Source organism: Podarcis vaucheri (assembly GCF_965113315.1).
Source record: "Podarcis vaucheri genome assembly, chromosome: 1".
Classification (NCBI taxonomy): domain Eukaryota; kingdom Metazoa; phylum Chordata; class Lepidosauria; order Squamata; family Lacertidae; genus Podarcis; species Podarcis vaucheri.
The window spans coordinates 138,955,083-138,979,043 of record NC_138759.1 but is presented as its reverse complement, the minus strand read 5'-3'; the positions used below and the strand labels follow the sequence as shown (position 1 = coordinate 138,979,043).

Genomic DNA, 23,961 nt, shown 5'->3' with positions numbered 1-23,961 from the left:
GCAAAGGTGTATTTTCAGGATGTTTTAGGAGGAATGAGGAAGGTGATAAAGAAGGTAAATAAGCTGTTGAAGGTTCATTAAAAAGGTAAAGGTACCCCTGCCCGTACGGGCCAGTCTTGACAGACTCTAGGGTTGTGCGCTCATCTCACTCTAGAGGCCGGGAGCCGGCGCCGTCCGCAGACACTTCCGGGTCACATGGCCAGTGTGACATCGCTGCTCTGGCGAGCCAGCACCAGCACAGCACACGGAACGCTGTTTACCCTCCCACTATAAAGCAGTACCTATTTATCTACTTGCACTTTAAGGGTGCTTTCGAACTGCTAGGTGGGCAGGAGCTGGGACCGAAAGACAGGATCTCACCCCGCCGCGGGGATTCGAACTGCCGACCATACGATTGGCAAGTCCTAGGCACTGTGGTTTTACCCACAGCGCCACCCGCGTCCCTAAATTATTTAGCGTCCCTAAATAAGCTGTCGAAGGTTCATTAACTGGTGCCTAATGTCTGGATGGGATGCGGGTGGTTCTGTGGGTTAAACCACAGAGCCTAGGACTTGCCGATCAGAAGGTCAGCAGTTCGAATCCCCATGATGGGGTGAGCGCCCGTTGCTTGGTCCCTGCTCCTGCCAACCAAGCAGTTTGAAAGCACAAAGTGCAAGTAGATAAATAGGTACCGCTCCAGCGGGAAGGTAAACGGTGTTTCCGTGTTCTGCTCTGGTTCACCAGAAGAGGCTTAGTCATGCTGGCCACATGACCCGGAAGCTGTCTGCGGACAAATGCCGGCTCCCTCAGCCAATAAAGCGAGATGAGCTCCGCAACCCCAGAGTCGGTCACGACTGGACCGAATGGTCAGGGGTCCCTTTACCTTTAATGTCTGGATAGGCACCTCCTACCTATAATTGTCACTACCCAAGCAGTTTCTGCTTCTACAGGGTCCAGCTCACTAAACTGTCTCATTGTAGTAAAGATTCTCTCCCAAAACTTTGGTGACTCATCCTTTTCCCGCTGCAATTCATGAATCTTCGACAAATGATAAGAGGCTATGGTCTTAGCATGGGCCCAAAATGCTCTTTTCTCAGAAGTGGTCAAAAACACATCCCAAAGGTTGTGCGTGTTCTCCCATGAAGGAAGTCCAATAGATTGAAATGGACTAGTAATCTTTTTGGGATCCTCTGAGAAGGGAGGATTCTGGTTTTTCCAGGTCTGTGGCACTGAAGGGACTGTATATGTAAATTTCCCTGGACGTGTCTGGGAAAACCAAAGGTATGGCAACCCTGCCCCAGAGCCTCGTGGGGGACGGGGGCATCCATCCACTTGAGGGAATCTCACATTCTGTGGCCAGGCCACGACTTCAGAAATTTAAAGGGGAAACTACTTTTTTTGTCGGTTATTTCTATTAATTTTCCAAATTATTGCAAATTAAACCAAGTTTATTTAGTTTAATAAAACTTCCTAAAGAAGAAAATATTTTCCTCCCTGTTACAGGATACATCCACGATGTATCTACATTGTGTTGTTCATTCATTCAGCTGCCCTTTGTATCACCTTGCAAACAGCAACTTCCATTTAATCCTTAATGTATATAACCCGTAACACACGTGCAGCCCTTCCTTTCATTTTTTGTTTCCAGACGTGGTGTGTTGTTACAAGTTCAGTTCTTTGTCTCTTTAAGCACTCGCACACCCTTCACTGGTGAGGTGTTTCACTGCAGTGTTGTCTCTTCAAGGCCGCATTCCAGTCTGGGGACATCAACCAGACAAACTTTGTCCACTGCATTCCCTCCCCCCCCCCCCCGAACCACGTCTGGAGATAGTCATGAATAACATCCATTCACCCCAGGGGCACCAAGTATACGGGAGAGAGGGCGCTTCAGCCCCCTCAATATTAGGGCTCTGCCACCCCCTGTGCTGGGCCCATCCCCTGCCCCGCCACCAGGCAAGCACTCAGCAGCCGAGCAGGACCCGCAAGGGTGGACATCTCTCTCTGTGCACCTCATCCCATGTGCGCTGCAACCTGTCTCCGCCCCGGGTTAAGCTTGACCCAGGCATGGAGCTGCCCCAGACGGTGCAGGCCAGGGGAGGAGAGGGGCAGCAGACTCATGCTCCTTGACCTGGTGGCGACAGCATCATCACAGCAGTCGGTCTGGACTGCACTGTGCCTGGGTCTGACGATCGCTAGGGTGGCCAAAAGACTTTCCTGGCCAATGCACCAGTTTTGTTGCATAAATCTATGCTGGGTTCTTTGCTCTTGGATAGGTGTTCCAGACCCCCCCCCCCCATACGCCTGGCAAGGAAAAGGGAGTGAGAAGCACATGGAGGAAGAATCAAATATATTCATCATTTGTCCTGATTAGAGTAAGTAATCATGATTAATCTGCTTTTGTACTCATTGCTTTGCTGCATGCATTCTAAGTACATTTTTCCTAAAGTAAGGTACAGTCATAAGTTGCAAGAACACTGACGGAACATAGAGAGAGGGAGAGAATGGAACGTTGGCTCTGAGTAGGCAGATAAGATGAAGGAGAGAGCTAGCAGGAACTTGTTGGCAACAAGTTTGGCAGGCAGAGCCGTGCAGAAACAAAACAACTTAACCTGCGAGTGTGGCACACCAACAACTTTGTCATTTGCACGCCATGGCTTCCTTGGACAGATTACTGCCTTCAGTGGTTATCGAGCTGTCTTTCTAAATGAGCAACCCTTGGCTCCAAATTAATGTTTGATTTTCTCCTGTAAAATACTGGCTGATTAATCTCCATTTTGTAAGCTACATAGCATTTGGGAAAGATAAATAAAGACATTTAGCAATAATCTGGTCTCTTACATATTTTCTTCAGGTGCCCTGAATTTATGTATTTTTGATGGGTTGCCAAAGTCTTGCAGCAATCATGTCCACAGCTTCTAAGCCAATCCTGGCCCGCCTGTCAGAGCAGATCTTCAGTTCTCTCCAGACTGAAGTATTAATTAAGACTATATAACTCGGAGTTTAACTTCACAGCCATGCATTATAAACACAACATATTCAAATGCTGTAAAAGACGGGATAGGGAACCAACTGCTAAATATAGAGCAGGTCTAATCAAAAACTGAGAATGCACCATGGGATTCAAAAGGAAACATGAGGATTTATACCCCAAGTACAGGCAGAGGGGATGCCAATCTTGTTTCCCTGTGTCTGTAGCAGGTTGATTTTCAGTCCACTGACATTCAAGGGAATGATTCCAGTGAGTTTTATCTGCATCAGAGAAATAGATTCCATCAATATGCTTGTTGAAGGGCTCAGCCAGGAAGGTTAAAATATTTATCTGAAAGGATGTTGCAGTAAACAGGGTGTTTTAATTTGGTATATGCATGCTTAGGAACACAGCATGTTCACAACACATGAGACCCTCAGATGGTTGATAACATCAGTATCACTGCTTATAACAGAAAATTCCCAGTATTCACTATATAGCCATAACATCACATTTTGTACAATTCATTTGTTTGATTCTGCTGTACATCACAAAAATCTTATGCAATCGTTTTGACATAACTAAGGCAAGCCCAATGGGCTTCTATATCCATCCAGAGAAAAATGAGTCTATTTTTGCTGCAATGCATGTGCTGAAGCATGTGTTCTTCATTTCTCCCAGTGCAAGGAATACATAAATTCATAGAGGCAGCACCAGAAGCCACATGAAACACAGTTCAGCGTAGCATTGGGTAGGTTTCCCTCACAGCAATGCTGCTGCTCAGCTCAAATGGTCAGATTTTGCTATCGTGCAAATGGAAGGCAATGGAGTTTGACACCGACCAGTTCTAAGGTGACAGACCCTCTGGGTCACTATGCCTAGAACACAGACACAGAACACAAGCAGCAGCTGGGGCAGTTGGAGGGTTTGGGGTAGATGTATCTCTTAGAACCTTTAGGTAAAGGTAAAGGTACCCCTGCCCGTTCGGGCCAGTCTTGCCAGACTCTAGGGTTATGCACTCATCTCACTCTAGAGGCCGGGGGCCAGCGCTGTCCGCAGACACTTCCGGGTCACGTGGCCAGTGTGACAAGCTGCATCTGGTGAGCCAGCGCAGCACACGGAACGCCGTTTACCTTCCTGCTGGTAAGCGGTCCCTATTTATCTACTTGCACCCGGGGGTGCTTTTGAACTGCTAGGTTGGCAGGCGTTGGGACCGAGCAACGGGAGTGCACCCCGCCGCGGGGATTCGAACCGCCGACCATGCGATCAGCAAGTCCTAGGTGCTGAGGTTTTAGAAACTTTAAATAGGTCTTAATTAGAGACAGGCAAATGAGGCTTCATAAAAAGATCACCAGTGAAGGAGTTAGGGGAATTCGTTTCAGAGGAAATGGACTCCTCTCCTCCGGAAAGTCCCCCAAACTATTAAGAAGCAGGTTCCCCATATGATTTAAAACAGATGTGGAACTCCAGCTCTCATCCCGCCCAGCCTGCAATAGGGGAGTTGGGAGTCCACAAACATCTGGTGGGACACAGGTTCTCCACCCTGGTTTAAAGGGTTCTTCAACTGGCAGCTTAATGGTCCTGAAATAGAGCTGATCTACCTTTGATACCCCATTTCCCTCCATTCAGAGTTTTTCAGATTCTTTTGAAAAGAAAAGAAAAGAAAAGAAAAGAAAAGAAAAAGGGAGGGAGGCCTGGAATGCTTTTGGGTATCTGGCCCCAGCAGGAAAATGGGCCAAATTTCTCTCTTTCATGAATAATGGGAGTCCTTGAGTGGCTTCCATTAATGTTAGAACATTTCCTTGGTGGTTCTGAATACTTATAAAAGAAAATAGTTGCTTCCTATGGTTTCTGAGGTAATGGCTTTAATCAGTTAACATTTTCTGCAGTTCTGAGGAAATTGCACAGATTAGTTTTGGTGTAGCAGTGCCTTTCTTGCAGATGCTTCCAAAGTATTCAAGACAGTGACTATCCTAAGTCTGATAACAGACTAATAGCAATGCTTCATCTTAGCCCTACATCCATGTGAATCATGGAAGCTCACTGGGAGTAACTGTACGCCATTCATTTTGAATTTCAAACTCTGAGCATCAGTAAAGCTTTGACACATGACATAGCAAGACTGTGACAGCCTGGCTGCGGGCGAACAGAAAATAAATATGGAGGGGATCACTGCGAACTTGCTGGAAGCCATCAACACAACCCAGGTAGCTGGCAAAGACTGACAGTGAAAAATGCTTATGGATTTGCCTATTTCTTTTAGATTGCACTGAAGAGCACCTGGAAACAATTGCTCCTTACAAAGGACAGGGAAGGCTGACCTCCTAAGGCAGCAGGGAGATGCAAATAGGGATTCTCCCTATGGCAGCTTCTTGGGCTATTTTTATATTATCTGACAAACACATGACTTTGGTTTACCAGGGATGCTGCGCAACCTGTTTAAGTAGGAATCAAAGCGCAGTATTGAGCAGCTGCCATGAAAATCAATGTGCCGTTGCAGTGAAAAGGATCTCCTAAAAAAACTCCCCGGCTCTGATTCCATTCAAGGCCACATGAAAGCATCACCAGCAGTTAGTTACAAATATTCTTATGGAACATTCAAACTCTGATGCTAGGATTCACTGGTGCTTTTGGGCTGGATTTGCAGAGGAAGTGAACAAAGCAGGGCTTTATAAAAGTAAGAATTTTATTTTAGCAGATGGAGGCTACTGTGGGTCATGTGGTCTAGAACCAGCCATTGCCACTATAGAATAGAATAGAATAGAATAGAATAGAATAGAATAGAATAGAATAGAATAGAATCATAGAGTTGGAAGAGACCACAAGGGCCATCGAGTCCAACCCCCTGCCAAGCAGGAAACACCATCAGAGCACTCCTGACATATGGTTGTCAAGGCTCTGCTTAAAGACCTCCAAAGTAGGAGACTCCACCACACTCCTTGGCAGCAAATTACACTGTCGAACAGCTCTTACTGTCAGGAAGTTCTTCCTAATGTTTAGGTGGAATCTTCTTTCTTGTAGTTTGGATCCATTGTTCCGTGTCCGCTTCTCTGGAGCAGCAGAAAACAACCTTTCTCCCTCCTCTATGTGACATCCTTTTATATATTTGAACATGGCTATCATATCACCCCTTAACCTCCTCTTCTCCAGGCTAAACATGCCCAGCTCCCTTAGCCATTCCTCATAAGGCATCGTTTCCAGGCCTTTGACCATTTTGGTTGCCCTCTTCTGGACACGTTCCAGTTTGTCAGTGTCCTTCTTGAATTGTGGTGCCCAGAACTGGACACAGTACTCCAGGTGTGGTCTGACCAGAGCAGAATACAGTGGCACTATTACTTCCCTTGATCTAGATGCTATACTCCTATTGATGCAGCCCAGAATTGCATTGGCTTTTTTAGCTGCCGCGTCACACTGTTGGCCCATGTCAAGTTTGTGGTCAACCAAGACTCCTAGATCCTTTTCACATGTACTGCTCTCAAGCCAGGTGTCACCCATCTTGTATTTGTGCCTCTCATTTTTTTTGCCCAAGTGCAATACTTTACATTTCTCCCTGTTAAAATTCATCTTGTTTGTTTTTGCCCAGTTCTCTAATCTGTCAAGGTCGTTTTGAAGTGTGATCCTGTCCTCTGGGGTGTTAGCCACCCCTCCCAGTTTGGTGTCATCTGCAAATTTGATCAGGATGCCCTTGAGTCCATCATCCAAGTCGTTGATAAAGATGTTGAATAAGACCTGGCCCAAGACAGAACCCTGTGGCACCCCACTAGTCACTCTTCTCCAGGATGAAGAGGAACCATTGATGAGCACCCTTTGGGTTCGGTCAGTCAGCCAGTTACAAATCCACTGAGTGGTAGCATAGTCAAGACCGCATTTTACCAGCTTCTTTACAAGAATATCATGGGGCACCTTGTCAAATGCCTTGCTGAAATCAAGGTAGGCTACATCCACTGCGTTCCCTTCATCTACCAGGCTTGTAATTCTGTCAAAAAACGAGATCAGGTTAGTCTGACATGACTTATTTTTCAGAAATCCATGCTGACTATTGGTGATCACAGCATTCCTTTCTAGGTGCTCACAGACTGTTTGCTTAATGATCTGCTCCAGAATCTTCCCTGCTATTGATGTCAGACTGACTGGGCGGTAATTATTTGGGTCCTCTCTTTTCCCCTTTTTGAAAATAGGGACAACATTTGCCCTCCTCCAGTCTGCCGGGACTTCGCCTGTTCTCCAGGAATTCTCAAAGATGACTGCCAGTGGTTCTGAGATCACATCTGCCAGTTCTTTTAATACTCTTGGATGCAGTTCATCTGGCCCTGGAGACTTGAATACATCTAATCTAGCCAAATATTCTTGTACTATCTCCTTAGTTATTCTGGGCTGTGTTTCCTTTGCTGAATCATTTGCTCCAAATTCTTCAGGTCGGGCATTGTTTTCTTTATCGGAGAAGACTGAGGCAAAGAAGGCATTGAGGAGTTCAGCCCTTTCTGTGTCCCCTGTTTGCATTTCACCATCTTCTCCTCTGAGTGACCCCACTGTTTCTTTGTTCTTCCTTTTGCTACGAACATACCCATAAAAGCCTTTTTTGTTGCTTTTAACCTCTCTAGCAAGCCTGAGTTCATTCTGTGCTTTAGCTTTTCTGACTTTGTGTCTACACGTGCTGGCTATTTGTTTGAATTCCTCTTTGGTGGTTTCCCCCCTTTTCCATTTTTTGTACACATCCTTTTTTAATCTTAATTCAGTTAAAAGTTCTTTAGATAGCCACCCTGGCTTCTTTAGGCACCTTCCATGTTTCCGTCTCATTGGTATTGCCTGACGTTGTGCTTTTAGTATCTCCCTCTTAACAAACTCCCAGCCATCATGAACTCCCTTTCCTTTTAGTATTGCTGTCCATGGGATCTCACCCAGCACTTCCCTAAGTTTTATGAAGTCGGCTTTCTTAAAGTCAAGAAATTGAGTCCTAGTATGCTTGGCTGCTACTTTCCGCTGTATAGTAAACTTCAGAAGAGCATGATCACTCGCGCCTAATGATCCTTCCACATCTACCCCACTAACCAGGTCATCAACATTGGTTAGGACCAGGTCTAAAATGGCTGTTCCTCTTGTTGCTTCTCCCACTTTCTGGACAATGAAGTTGTCTGCAAGGCCAGTGAGGAATCTGTTTGACCTTATGCTCTTGGCTGAGTTTGACGTCCAACAAATATCCGGGTAATTGAAGTCCCCCATTACTACTATCTCCCTTCCTTTTGCATGCTTGGCCATCTGTTCCAGGAAGGCATCATCTATGTCCTCCGTTTGGCTTGGGGATATATAGTAAACTCCCACAATGAGGTCTCTGTTATTCTTCTCTCCCTTAATTTTGACCCAAATGCTCTCACTTTGGCTTTGAGGTTCTAAATCTTGGATCTCTTCACAGGTATACACACCCCTGACATATAACGCCACTCCTCCTCCTTTCTTGTCTGGTCTGTTTCTCTGAAATAGATTGTATCCCCCCATTATTACATTCCAATCGTGGGACTTATCCCACCAGGTTTCAGTGATGCCTATTATGTCATATTTAGTTTGCTGTACCAAGAGCTCAAGCTCATACATGGGCCAGCCCTTTCCACAATTCTGTGTGCTTAGCAAATGGCAGGAGTTCTACACATGATTCTATACACAGATGTGTTCTTTCAGCATGTGACTCTCTCTAGATGGGGAAAGGGAATAGAATGAACATGAATGACAGAAATAAAGGATCCCTGCTGACCACACAGACTTACACTGATATGCACATCTTTGATAAGCTTCACAAGTTTGGTAGCTTTGGTACAAAAGAAAAACATCAGTTGTTCTGTTGTGCTGGTTCTTATAGAGCCTCAGCAGGAGGCAATCATGTAAGTAACTGGAAGAAAGCTTCACTTCTGCTGCCAAAGCAAAGAAGACCTGTGTCATCTCCTAAGGGCAATCCTGCTGGCCTACATGGACCATTTCTTCACTGAGCAGTAATATAGGGTTGCCATATTTCAAAAAGTAAAAACCAGGACACCCCGAAAGTTGTTGAACTTTCTCGACAGACTTGCGGTGCCACTTTTTGGAAATTCCCCCCCGGACGTCAATTCCGCCTTTGAAATCCCGGTAATGTCCAGGAAAATCCAGACGTATGGCAGCCCTAAGTGATAAGAAGTAGTTGACATTTTGGAGAGCATGTTGTTGCCAGCTTCTTTCATGGCTCAGTATCTCATGGGTTTAGAGCGAAGATGTTTTCAGAGGTAATATTGGACAAAAGTAATTGATTTGTTTTTAAATTTTATTTTAAATATAAAACATACAGAACAAGTAAAATGGAAATATAACATTCTCCCTAATACCCTATATGTGGCAACGGTATCAGAATACAGATATTGTTCCACTATACTACATGGCATACCTACAGAATAGTAAGAGACGTACTGAAGGTTACAGTTTAGATTTCATTATGAGTTCCAGCTTTGGAGGAATACTGTTGGTAATGTGTTTTTCAACCCTTTTAAGGAGGCAGAACATCATGGCTACAATCAAACACACAACTGAACATGCACAACCCTGTTGGGTTGGTCCAACAAGTGAGTTCCTTATCCTCTGGCAGCGCCAGAAGGCTATGCTCACATGAGTAGGCTCACAGATACCTAACACAGTCTAGGGGTGTCCTTAGATGGTGCTATACCACTGGTTTTCAATGTGAAAACTGCCATATTGAAGGGTATGAAAATATTTGTGAAAATAACTGTTTTCCTCCCACTTTTTCCAAACCTGCTCAGAGCCACTGTTTCCCCAATCTATTACAATTTCAGCAACTTTTAAACATTGCAAATAAGCATTGCTCACATGCTTCTTTTCACTCATACTGCTATGAGCTGTCGTGGGTGTTAATGCACATAAAATGCATGGGATGCACAGTGCTGTACACTGATGCACATAAAAACAGGGCATGTTAACAGAGTCTAAAAGGACTTCAGAGAAACTATTGCTGATTAGGAAGTCTATGAGTGGTTTCAAAGTGCTGGTTTTGACCTGTAAAGCCTTGAATGGCTCAGGACTGCAATACCCCAAGGACTGCCTCTTTCCATATGAGACCATCCTGAGGCCCTTCTTTGTGTGTCTCCCCCACAAGAGGTCTGGGTGGCAACATGAGAACGGGCCTTTGTTTGCTGCAACTCCCAGTCTGTGGAAGGCTCTCCCCAGGGAGGTTTGCCTGACACCTTCATTATGCACCTTTAGGCTCCAGGCAAAAATGTTCCTCTTTAATCTGGCCTTTGGCTGATTGACATCCAGTGCCCTTTTAAAATGTGTTGGGAAGGGGTTATTGGGTTGCGCTTTTTTATTATGTATTTTGTGTTTTTATTGTGTTTTTATCCTGCGAACCACCCTGAGACCTGAGGGTTTAGGGCAGTATACAAATTTAATAAATAAGAATAAATAATAAACACTAGTTTTACATACACTGTATCTACTGAAGTTAATACATATTACTTAAATTCATTATTTTCAATGGGGCTACTCTGAGACAATCAAGTTGATCCATGCAAAATTCCACCTTTACTTGGATTGAGAATCTTTCTGAAATTTGCCTCATATTAATTTCTCTCTGGATTTTGGAGTTCTGAACAAGGAATTCGCTGTTACTCCATTTTTCATTTCTGAATTTTGTAAGGTATACAGGCCATGTAGCGTTTACTGAATTCTTTCTTTCTTTCTTTCTTTCTTTCTTTCTTTCTTTCGTCTTTTACTCTCCTTTTCTGGTGTGCATTTCGTGTCCTTTGAGAAAACATGACAAAAAAGCAGACCTGTGATCCTGTCTATGACTGCATCCATATTAGATTCACACAGAATTTCAACCAATGAGAATGTACATGGGGTTAATGCAAATATATGTACCTTTGTTATGTACCATTTGGATCCCTTCCAGTCGGGATTCAGGTCTCATGGGACTGAAACTGCCTTGGTCGTGCTGGTTGATGATCTCGGGCGGGCTAGAAGAAGAAGAAGAAGAGTTTGGATTTGATATCCCGCCTTTCACTCCCCTTCAGGAGTCTCAAAGCGGCTAACATTCTCCCTTCCCTTCCTCCCCCACAACAAACACTCTGTGTGGTGAGTGGGGCTGAGAGACTTCACAGAAGTGTGACTGGCCCAAGGTCACCCAGCAGCTGCATGTGGAGGAGCGGAGACACAAACCCGGTTACCCAGATTACGAGACTACCGCTCTTAACCACTACACCACACTGGCTAGGGACAAACCACTACACCACACTGGCTAGGGACAAAGGTGAGAGCTGTTTCCTAGTTCTGCTGGATCTCTCAGTAGCTTTTGACACCATCGACCAAAACATCCTTCTGGATCGTCTAGAGGGGCTGGGAGCTGGGGGCACTGTTATACAGTGGTTCCGCTCCTTCCTCCTGGGCCGTGTTCAGAAAGTGGTGGGGGGGATGAGTTTTCAGACCCCTGGGCTCTCACTTGTGGGGTGACTCAGGGTTCTGCCCTCTGCCCCATGCTTTTCAACATCTACATGCAGCTGCTGGGAGAGATCATCAGGGGGTTTGGGTTGGATGTTCATCAGTATGCAGATGATACCCAGCTCTACCTCTCTTTCAAATCCAGTGAAGGCGGTGAAGGTCCAGTGTGAGTGTCTGGAGGCGGTTGGAGGATGGATGGCGGCTAACAGATTGAGGTTGAATCCTAACAAGACAGAAGTACTGTTTTGGGGGGACAGGAGGCGGGCAGGTGTAGAGGACTCCCTGGTACTGAATGGGGTAACTGTGCCCCTGAAGGACCAGGTGCGCAGACTGGGAGTCATTCTGGACTCACAGCTGTCCATGGAAGCGCAGGCTGAGTCCCTCCCTGCCCACAGACTGTCTTGCCAGAGTGGTGCATGCTCTAGTTATCTCCCGCTTGGACTACTGCAATGCGCTCTGTGTGGGGCTACGTTTGAGGGTGACCCAGAAACTGCAATTAATCCAGAATGTGGCAGATAGACTGGTGACTGGGAGTGGCCGCCAAGACCACATAACACTGGTCTTGAAAGACCTATATTGGCTCCCAGTACGTTTCTGAGCACAATTCAAAGTGTTAGTGCTGACCTTTAAAGCCCTAAACGGCCTCAGTCCAGTATATCTGAAGGAGCGTCTCCACCCCCATTGTTCTGCCTGGACACTGAGGTCCAGCACTGAGGGCCTTCCAGCGGTCCCTCACTGCAAGAAGCCAAGTTACAGGGAACCAGGCAGAGGGCCTTCTCGGTAGTGGCACCCGCCCTGTGGAACGCCCTCCCACCAGATGTCAAAGAGAACAACAACTACCAGACTTTTAGAAGACATCTGAAGGCAGCCCTATTTAGAGAAGCTTTTAATGTTTGATGTATTATGGTATTTTAATATTTTGTTGGAAGCCGCTCAGAGTGGCTGGGGAAGCCCAGCCAAATGGGTGGGGTATAAATAACAACAACAACAACAACAACAATAATAATAATAATAATTAACCAATGTGAAGTCAATTTGTTCATCAATAAAATACCACACAAAATGAATCTTAATCCTATTAAGGAAGCTTCTTCATAATGTATTCTCAGTGTGCGTGCACACACACACACACACACACACACACACACACACACACACATTTATATCCGTAACGCTGGAGGAGAGGAAGGAACTGAAAGCTGTAGCATACTGTGCAGGCTCCAACACCAGAATTACAGGATTTTTTTTTATTTTTTTCCTATGTGCAGATGGGGCCCCAGTCAAGTGTAGTGTTATGGGGAGATACACTTCCCTTGACAAGTGGCCTCCTATAGGTGTAAGTAACCAACCTTGTAGGGACGTGGGTGGCGCTGTGGGTAAAAGCCTCAGTGCCTAGGGCTTGCAGATCGAATAGTCGGCGGTTCGAATCCCCGCGGTGGGGTGCGCTCCCGTTGCTCGGTCCCAGCACCTGCCAACCTAGCAGTTCGAAATCACCCCCGGGTGCAAGTAGATAAATAGGGACTGCTTACCAGCGGGAAGGTAAACGGCGTTTCCGTGTGCTGCGCTGGCTCACCAGATGCAGCTTTGTCACGCTGGCCACGTGACCCGGAGGTGTCTGCGGACAGCGCTGGCTCCCGGCCTATAGAGTGAGATGAGCGCACAACCCTAGAGTCTGTCAAGACTGGCCCGTACGGGCAGGGGTACCTTTACCGTTTACCTTTAACCAACCTTGTACTTTGAACATCTGGGCCAAAGAATCAAGATGGGGACCAGTGGTCCTGATGGTGTTGGAGGAACTTTTCTAGTTAAAGCAGAACTCAAGAGTAGTAGAACACAGAGTAAGATGAACTGGGGGTGGGGGGAAGGAACAGAATGTGAAAATTCTTTAATGGATGTAGTATATGCATGTACACTTTTTGAAGGAAAGTTATTTTCAGCCTTAAATTTGAATTTTCTAGTAATCTTGACACTGCTTTGGGACAAAAACCATTCTATTCAGGTTTTAACCAGACAAAACGCTGTCAAAAAAAGATTTGTATTGGAGTTTTTTGTAAAAGTGTGCCCACTCGGGATTGCCCTCCACCTCAGATATTTCAAGGTAGAATAACCTTGTGCAAGTACTAATTCTCCAGAGGGTCTGCGTACTTGCAATCAAGATTTACACTGTTGTGCATTTCTGAAAGAAATTCTCATAGTGTGAGGAGAAGGGATAGTAATCCAGAAACAGTTCAGCAGCACAGTGTGAAGAAGCAATCTGGTGACTTCTTAACGTGATACCATACAAAATCCAACAGAGTCACTGTATTCACAGAGGAACCTTCAGTTTGTGCAATGGGCTCTTACGGTTTGCAGGTGCCTGCCCCAAGCACATGTCTTCTGGTGTCCTCAGGCCTGAAAGGCCCTGGAGTGGAGGAAGATGGCTCTTTGTGAGGCGCGGTCTCCCTGTCCACCTCCTCCATTGAACGTGTAAGTGGGTCAAGGTTGGGGTACATCATATTTTTACATTTGCTTGGCTTCCATTCGCAAACAACCCACCCGTGCCCAAAAGACAGTCCCCAGCTTCAGATGTTCCCTGGGTAGAAGTGAAACTTCCTAAAAATAATTATACTCTGATTAGCATATATGCAAAGCAGGCAGCGTGACATATTCCTATCCCCTTCTAGGGACTCTGAACAATATCCAAATGAAATTCTGAATTAAGGGGGAAAGGCCACAGATTCTTGAAGGATACTTGCTTTCATAGGAGGAGACTCATTGCCTGTTCCCACGCCTCCTTTCTTACACTTTGCCTATTAATGGGTTCTGCGCAGAACTCACTCTTGTGAAAAAGTGCAACACACGCCAGGACTCACAGGTTGGCCCACAGTGCAGATATGTCTCTCTTGGGGACTTTCGCACAGGCTGCATTTTAATCAGACTCCCCCACCAATTTGCTTTGTGGGCTTAGGCACGAGATTTAAGCTCAGAAGCCTGGTTTCCATCCTCTCCTCCAAGCGGAACAGCTCCTACCTGAACTACGGCAGAGCTTTCAGGATTAATTAGTTAATGTTTGTAGAGACCTTTCAAAATGCAAAGCTCTGTGTAAATGTCAGCTCTTATTATGAGTAAGCAGCTTCCCAGCGGCAAGCCACTCCGTGCAAAGAGGTGGAAGCAGGAAGAACCGCTGTTTCTCTTACCTGTGGGGATCTGTTAAGAATTATCTGGGTTTAAGTAAAACCCGTTTGGCTGATTTACCCTGAAAAAGCACCCTTTGCCTCACTTGAGTTCAGCCTAATGAAACACAAATCCAGTCTGAAAAGGTTTGGTGCTGTGCCAGCCCACCAGTGGCAGTGAATGCCCATCTAGGGTCTGAGTCACCCAAGGCAGCAGAGGGGAAATGCCAGCCTGTCTTTTGTGCGGCATTAAAAATGTTCCTTTCTGAAGTCCCTCTTTCCTCCAAGATATATGTCCCCCCCCCATAGGCTGGCAGAAACACACACGCAGCCCCTCCACTGGGAAGTCAAAAGAATGCTTTCCCCATTCTGTACACCTCAGGGGCACCAAGAGAACAGCGATGTTGTTGAAAGCCTGAGCTAAAACAGAAGGTGCTTTATGGAAATGAGATGGATGGATCTGCATGCCTCTTTGCCCGCATCGACAAGAAAAAAACCATTTCCCCAGCTTTTCACACTGGCACATCTGCTGGGCCTGACGAATAGGGAACAGCTTGTTCCCATTTCCAGCCTTTGGCCCTGCCGTATTTGCCAGCAGACTGTCTTATTAAAGCCTTGCTCTGTGTCACAGCATACACAGCAACAAGAACAACAACTGCACAATAACTTACCATTCATAATTTATCGCCACTCTTTGCTAGCATGGGGGCTTATGCCTCTGTGATGTCAAAGGGAAGTTTTCCATTTACTTTAATGGGTTTGGAAGCCAGCCCACACGACACACATTCCAGGGGAAAGTCCCCAACTGATTTATCACGACTGCCGAGTGTCATTATCTCTTACAAGTGGCATGAAGTGGGCAAGTTGATCTATTTTAATAGACCAAGCTCTATCGGTGCAGCAGTGTACAAACCTTTGCGCTCATCAAAATGGTGGAGTGCAAAAACAGAAAGAGGGCAAACGGGTTCTTTTCTTATGACAAGCATTTTGAGTTGCTTGAGGTGGAGTAAACTTAAATGAGATAAGAGCACTCCAAACACTTAAGCCAAATTTGCAGAAAACATAAAGAGCTATGTACAGAGCCAACATCTGTAGGAATTTGAAGGGAAGAATAAGGGAGCAAAGTGAACAAATTTCACAGAAGGGTTTCAAACTCCTCTTCTTATGATAAAATGTGCAGCCTAGGCCAGGCCTGTGCTACTTGTGATCAGGGATGTCAGAGGAATCTGTTGAAAATGGACTGTCAAGTGGCTTTCCTCCCACCTGCCCATTTGACCCCCCCATTGCAGTAACACAGATTATTGCTGTGGAAGCGAGTCACTTTAATTCTCAACAATGAACTTTTAAAAAACAGACACACATTATATGTTAAGATATACAAGTTGCTTTGCAATTTGTGCTATTTACATATTCATTGATGTATACAGGCACCTCATTGCTTTTCTTGTTTCTGGAGCGATGTTTGTTGCCAAAAGCAGCCTATATGCAATGAGACTGCAGACTTCAGCAAGACATACTCACAGGTAAGTGGGGTCAATACTAAGAGGTTCACTAAAAGGACCTCTCCAAACTGAGTGAATGGGTGGCAAAATGGCAAATGCAATTCAATGTAAGCAAGAGTAAGTGATGCATGTCAACTCGAAAAACTTAATTTTACATATATGCTTCTGGGGTCTGAACAGGCAGGGACTGACCAGGAACAAGACCTTGGAATCATGGTGATAGCTCAGTGACCATGTTGAACCAGTTGGCGGCAGCTATGAAAAAGGAAAATCCATGCTAGGGATCATTAGGAAAGGAACTGAAAATTAAACTGCTGAGAAAAGAAGGTACTTCTTCACACACAGTTACAAATTCCAGAGCTCCCCAGAAGAGGCATAGATTGTTATACTATTTTGAAATGGAAGCTCTGTGAGGGGAATAAGAATTGCCTAGCGTCCCTCAGTGTTTAATAAACTACACTTCCCAGGATTCTTTGGGGGAAGACATGGCTGTTTTGCAGAGGCATGAGACTATTTTATAGGTACAGTGCAGATGGGACCAGTGTCACTCAAAAGGAACAGTGCCCATGGCTGCTAGGTTGCTACGGTCATCGTGCCATGCCCTCTGCTTTGACACATGGCTTACGTGTCAGATAAAGATTAAAAGGGGGGAAAGGGAAAGGACCTCTGGATGATTAAGTCCAGTCAAAGGAAAAGGAGAAGCATAATGCTCTGCTTGCTGCCCATGCATTGCACACATGATGCCAGCCCCCTCAATGCTGGGTGTAACTCTGTGCCTGTGCTCTAAAGAAAGAAACCCCTAAGATGCCATGCCTCACAAACAGAGACAACTTCTGCAGCATGGAAAGAAGATTCATTTCAAAACCCATCACAATTGCTTAAGTGCCCTTTGTGCTCACAGGGCCGGAAAACCTGTCATAGTGTCGTAGGTGAACATGGCTCAGAGGCAATCAAATCTACAAAAGCCAGCCAGCTGTTCCTCAGCAAAATCAATCAGTGGTGATTCAGTTAAAGATAATTCATTCAAATCAGTCATTCATTAAACTATTTGCAATATTCAAAAATAGTCAGTTTGGACTATAAGTTATGGTTTAACTCTTAAATATCCAGCTCCTCTGGTGTTCTTCTTGACCTTACTACTCTCTAAGTGGATTCAGTTCCCACCTGTAGCCTGTCCAATCACATATAGTTCAAAATAAGTTCTATAGCAACTAAATTTTCTTTGTGACCTCTGGTAATCTTCATAGCTTCCCATCCCCCCTCACTTTATGTGATATTTCTTCAAGCTTTCTTTATTTCTATGTAATTTTATTTTTTTTCAATTATTTTTATTGATTTTGCATTATTTTTAACAAATTGTGATCAAATTAATACAAATTTTATACAAATGATTACTTTAGTTAGACAAGAGATTTACCATACTAGACTACTTTGAGGTTATTAAGAAATGTATAAAAGTCTTAGTGGAAATTGAGCAGGTGATGTGTAGAGAGAAGGGATGAAAATTTGAAATGAAATCTGGAAATGTTATGGCACTGGGAGCAGTTTACACCTTAGGAAAGGATGGCTGTAAGGTACAATGCCTCAGAAATGTTGACTGCTTCTGTTCCAGAGAAAGAAGACTCACTTGAAAGCCCATTACTGGCAAAAGGTTTCCCTTGGGCAGTTTAAAGCTGGACTATCCTTTTGGCCATATGAGCGTTACTCTGAAACTCCACCCTGGTCTTAAGGCAAGGGAAGCACTGCTCCAGCAATCCCAATCTTCCCTGATCCATTCCAGGTGTCTGTCCCCCAAATGATCAAGATCACTCAACACCCCCCACCCCAAAACCCATATCCTTAAATTTCCACTCACTGAGAAGCCTGAAAGTTGTTCCTATCTGTCTCCTGCGGTGGCCAATGCACCTTCTACAGGATGTTTTCTATAAAGCAGCAGCTCCGTCAACTCTCTCTCACACACAGGTGGGAACGGGTTAGGTAGTCCGAGAGGAGTTCTCTCTGTTTTCGCACTTCCTCCCTCTCTTCCTTGCTCACCACCTGCCTCCACTCAGGTGACTTGCGTCTGCCAGTCAGATATGCACTTTTATTCTGTGGCTGGAGGTGGGGGTCATTTGGGCAGCCTGAGTTTTCTTCTCTCTTTCATCAGTCAGCCTGAGGGGGTAGCAGCCAGCAAGTCTCTCTGTAAGTGGAAGCTTGAAATGATATTACTCTGGATATTATTGTTTATTATTCTGATAAGGAGGTGAGGGCTCAAAGTAGCTGTCAGAGAACTGCAAAATCTGCATTATGTGCTTTTGGTCATTTTATTTTCCTTTTGTTGCGGGAGCCTGACTCACTTCTCCTTTTGCCATTATTTCTTGTTCCTTTATTCTTCTGAATCAACTCGTCCTGTTTCTCTCACATTTCTCTTCTTACAGTGCAGTCCTCTGATACTCAATAGTATGTCCCATTGAGTTCAATAGGGCTTGCTCCCAAGTAAATGAGTAGAGAATGAGTACAGTTTTACAGGGCAATCCTAACCATCTTCACTTGGAAGTTCTCCTGAAATCATTGGGGTTTATGCCAGCTAATGGGGCCATGCTGATGGAAAATCAGATTGCCTTCTGTGAATTTTAACTTCTAGTAACTATTCCTAAATTAGTACCAATACATATAAATTATTACATGCAGCTGAGTGAAGTGGTGGAGCCAATGGCTAGGACAGCTGAGAATGTCTATGGGTGATCCTGATCCAGTCGCTCTCTCCTGGCCTAATGGACAGAGTTGGAGCCTTATAGCTGCTTTGAGCTCACCAGGGTAAAGGTGGAATAAAAGTGCAATAAATAAAACAAATAAAGCTCTTCTGGCCTGTAGCACTTTAGGTGCAGGGAGAGGAAAGAACGCGTCTTGAATGTTTCTTAACCTTAAAAACCAAATGGACCTCCATGCACATAGAAAACCAGTATGCCAGTTTAGAACACTGGCATCTCATGGGGAGGGCCTGGGGACGGTGGCCCCAGGTGCATTTGGGGGGGGGCATTTTGCTCCTTGCCACCCTGCGCGGCTCACACCCCCTCAGTGGTGAGGGCTGGGCACCATTGCCCCTCCATGCACCCCCCCCCCCGGGCACGTGCACCCCAGGGTATGTGTGTGGCTGCCCCAGGCACCAGCAGCACATACTATGCCCCTGGTTTAGAGTACTCTCTCACATTCTATTTTTCTACATAGGGAGGGTATATTTTTGATTTTTAAGAAAGAGAGAAAATGAAAGGTTTTGCCACTACATTCAGTTTCATTTGTACAGTAAGCCCTCAACTTATGCAAGGGTTAAATTCCAAGGTTTGTGCCTAAAGCAAATATCACATATAGTCAAAACACTCTGGGTTCAATGACAGGTGGGATTGCCAAAGTCTTTTTATCTGGATGCATCCTTTCCACCCTGTTTTTCACATTCATTCATTCATTCATTCAATTATTTGCCAAGCACATAAAACTGTGCACAAGTTAAATGAACGCAAGTTGCATGCTTACTGTAAACTGACCATCAGGATACTGAATTTTGAGAGTGACTACTTAAGTGAAATTAACACACCAAAATGCATCATATGAGGGGAATCTCTTTGCAAAAATGTCTTGATCAGGCAAAATACCACACACAAATGTATATTATTAGAAGAAATGGTGACAAAGTTTCACAAGGACTTTTTTTAAAATAAAAAAATGCAAACTGATGCACAAACTGAACTGGAAAAATGAAAAACAGACAGAATTTTATCAGATTTGTCCTTCCCTAGCACCTGTTCTTTATCCTCTCATGCTTAGAGTCACGGGTCTCTGACAAATATGGAAAGTTTGGCAGAAACATCATATCGTAACTTTTTTATTTGGAATACCTGTACGGCTTCTTGTAACTTACTTCCTTTGGAAGCTAGCATGTTTCATGTAGAAACATTAACTGTAGAGGTTAGGAAATCATAAAAACACCTTAATAGGATAAAACTCATTCATAGGAGTAAGTGGAAAGGGCACATTCCTGCTTATGCTGTAAAGATTCTGGGGTATCTGTTGTCATTGAACTGACACATAATATTGAGTTTAACAAATAGATTCCAAACAAACACTGAAATCCATGTACGTTTACAGTGGGAGAAAAATTGGTATGTATCTGCGAAATGACCTTTCCAGGCTACTAAGTATAAAATGTTGAGGTCATTCGTGAAACGCTGGCAATCCAGGAAAGATTGCAGCATTTTAAAATGTGCCTTGAAGAACGAAATGACCTTTACTGTTTCACACTAAATTTAAATGGCTCTCGTGAGTCCTGATATATTCTGCTTGTACTGTTTTAAAGGCAGATTTGGAGCTTTTAGATATGGGACACCCACAGAAACATGACATTGTTCACGATGTAACAGGATTCAGTGCACATGTTGTTCTCCTTTCCCCCTTCCTCCTCTTGCCCGCATCTTCCTTCCTCTTCCCCACATTTCCTGATGCTGAGTTTCAGTTCTTCAGTTCCTTGGTTCAGGGACCTGCCTTTTTGTCTGCTGCCCTATAAAGCCTAGTATTTCCATTAGTGGAGCTGTATTAAAAATTATAATACAGTAACTACTACAGGAAAGGTTTCATCTAGACGGCTTATGGGCAAGCAAAGAAATTTAGTTTCAAGCTTTAAGCTCCTGTAAAACTACCATTCAATGTGTGAATTCCATATTGTTCTCCTCTTGGGAAGTTGGAAATGTCAACAAGTATCTGTGATGACACACTTTTCTGTAAACCCAATGGTTGCTGAGCTCACACCCCAGGTTTAAAAACATGTGCTCCAGGGAGCTTGTGATACTAGCCTCATCTATGAGGCTAGTATGACTCCCAAATTCTCCTCCGCCTGAGATTTTGATCTGAGGCAGAGGGAAATTCTCCAAGGCAATTCTCAGTCACCCAACTGCCTGTCCCCCAGCACCGATCCCTCAACCCCTTCCTCTGCATTTTCCCCACCCCAGTTATCAGCAGTGGCAGCATTCTGACAGCAACTGATGAATAATTAGAGGTTAGTGAAATAACATGTGGCTAACATAAGATTGATTAGTTTTTTGTTTTACTCAGTGTGACCTCAAAGTGGATTTTTGGATTGCATAAAAGAAGAGGAGCCATTTCCTCCCCAAACAGGTAATAATAATAATAATAATAATAATAATAATAATAATAATAATTTTATTTATATCCCGCCCTCCCCAGCCGAAGCCGGGCTCAGGGCGGCTAACAACAATAAAACAGTACAAAAGTACAGCATAAACAACATTCTAAAATCATTCATTATAAAATTAATTAATTCAAGCCACTGGCAACCATTGAGCCAGAGCTCCGCGAAGATTGACGAGGGAGGGAATGGAATGCAATGGTTTAACCAATTCAAATTTGCCTCACCAAGTAAATGGGGTTTAACTGGAAGGCGAGGCATTTGGGTGGAGTGGGGTAGTTAGAAAGTCATCATTCTCATGGTAGCACACCTCCAATCAAAATATTTTGTACTTGCCACATGACTGTGTCTTCATGTTGCAAGCTTCCCAGCCTAGCTTCCCCCAATGGTGGGCATCCCTGTGTTGAATGGTCACTTTAAAATGTGAAGGTTCATTATTATTTCACAAGTTGTGTATGTCTTTAAGGGCCAGGCCCAGGGCAAATAACGAGACCCAGTCTTACAGCTGTGAAACATAGCAGGTGCTGCTGAGTTGTGTTAATCAAGCTGTGTCAGCAGTTGGGTCTAGTATATAAGGAGCAGCACCTAGCTCTCCCATTACCCTGGGGGATGGGTTGGTGGTTGGGTCATGTTGTTGATGTATTTAGTGTAAATGGAGTTTTTGTTTTTGTTATTAAAACCTTGTTTAAGTTATTTTTGAGTCCCTTTTTAATGCATGATCTCCCCAGCAAGCTCTCTGCAGCGCTACTAAACTGCAGATAGCCAACACCCTGATGGTGGGTTGGAGTTGATATTTTGCTATGTGATGATGTGTCTTGCAAACATAATGGCTGGAGAAGGTGGCATTTACCACGGGAACTCAAACAATAGTGACCATAATGTTCAAGTCTTGTCTTGATTGGCTCAGGTGTCAGAAGTGACAGCCAGAAGCAAGTGTGTCCCATAGGGGGCTAGGGGTGTGCGATAATGTCCATTTCATTTGTTTTTAAACTTCTTCAGCTTTAACACAAACAGAGCAGGAGGAAACCAGGCAGCAGTGAAGATGGCCAACGGAACTGTGTTATATGAGGCTTCTAAAATTTCTGAAGGCAGCTAAGGAAACAATTATGTTTAAACTATGCCACATTTTACTGTGGCATAGTTTAAACATAATGAATCAACGTTCATTGGCTACTGATCATTGCTAATTAGTTCTGCAATGACACAGATGACTTATGCCTTTAATTACATCTTGGTTGGGCCTTGAAAGTGAGTGATATTTATTTCTCAGTTTATCCATCTCTCTTGCCTGTATCATTCCTCTCTCAACTTGTACTGAAGCACGCGGACGTAAGCGGGTACTCGCTTGGTGCTAAATAAGGATCAGGCAGACTCAGCAATGAAGAATAAGAAGGTGAAGTTTATTGCCAGGCAATAAGGACCCAGTTTGGAATCTCTTCCAAAAGGAACAGGGACCCCGATTGACAGAAATCCAGAGGTCTTTATACCTGAGCAGATCACAGCAAATCATAGATCATGAGACAACCATGAGGGATTCACGATATTGTCAGCGAGAATTAGCCAATTAGCAAGCTCTTGCCACGCTACCAGCTCCTGGTCAAGCACTGGTCAAGCACCGAGTTCCAGTTCTGCTTTCCATTGCTTGCAGTGACGCTCTGTCTAACCTCTCCCCTAGTTATGACAGGACAGGGAGTTTGGAGATTTTGTGGTTTTGCTCTTCCTGTTCTGTGGATTAATTTAGCCTGTATCTGAGGGGATTTTGTACCAGAATCCCTGATTCACGTCTTCCCCTTGTCCAGGGCACACGGATGTTTGTAGGGGAAAGGTTGGCTCCTAACTTTGCTGTTCCAAGCAGTTTGCAGTTAGCTAAGGCACAGCTTCCCTTTGATTCAAAATGGATTATAAAATACTGTAAGCCTTGATTATGTGTAAGCATATATGAATATATTGATTACTGATAACTGATTATATGGATAGCATAGGGGTAGCCCTTCTTCCTTGCCTCAGTACTATTTCTTTATCTCTCAATAGTCATATGAAGTGTAGGGCAAAAAATGGGAAACGGGGTAGCCCTGTTTATTTGGATTAAATATTACTGTTGTGTCATGATATAAGCTTCAGGGAAGCTTCCTCCAGTCTTAAACTTTGAAGCCCTGATTTTCTTAAATAAATACCATTTTCAGTTTTGATTATTATAATTCTGTGTCTGGGATACATTTACACTTGCTTTTTCATGCCTACTTGGCTACTGAGAACTTCCAGCTATTCCTAAATTGGAGTAGGGGTAAGGAATAAGAGTTTTGGGCACACCATAATTCTTAGGGGCCTTTTTTGGTTTTATTTATTAATACAATGGTTAGAAAAGTTAGACGGAGGAAATTGTAAACACCTTGGACCTGATCCTCAACACATCCCTCTTATCATATCAAGGATTGCTGCCTCAGTGCCTTGACATACTGTGCTGGAGAAGGCTTGGCTCTGCCTGCAGCTTTCCTTTATTCTGCAGTAGTCTGTCTTGTACTGATGTAAAAACCAAAGGGAGGAGTTCTTCTGGTTAAAGATGTGACAGAAAAGACTAACTGTTCCGCAGTATATTGTCAACCATTCAAAATATAGTGGAACCTCTGAAGCCGAACAATTCAGAACCCGAACGCCGACAACCCGAAAATGAATGCTTCCATTTTCTAACGCGCCTCGGAAGTTGAACGGCATTTC

General features: G+C 44.3%; 1 long non-coding RNA gene across 1 annotated transcript in view; it reads left to right on the top strand.

Moving 5' to 3' along the window:
* The window catches only part of LOC309535362, a 183,976-nt gene extending 181,172 nt beyond the window's left edge, over window positions 1-2,804 (top strand). The window contains exon 11 of the long non-coding RNA XR_014221211.1: window positions 2,253-2,804. This is a non-coding gene — a long non-coding RNA (uncharacterized lncRNA). The remainder of the gene's footprint in view (window positions 1-2,252) is intronic.
* The last annotated feature ends 21,157 nt before the right edge of the window (window positions 2,805-23,961 follow it).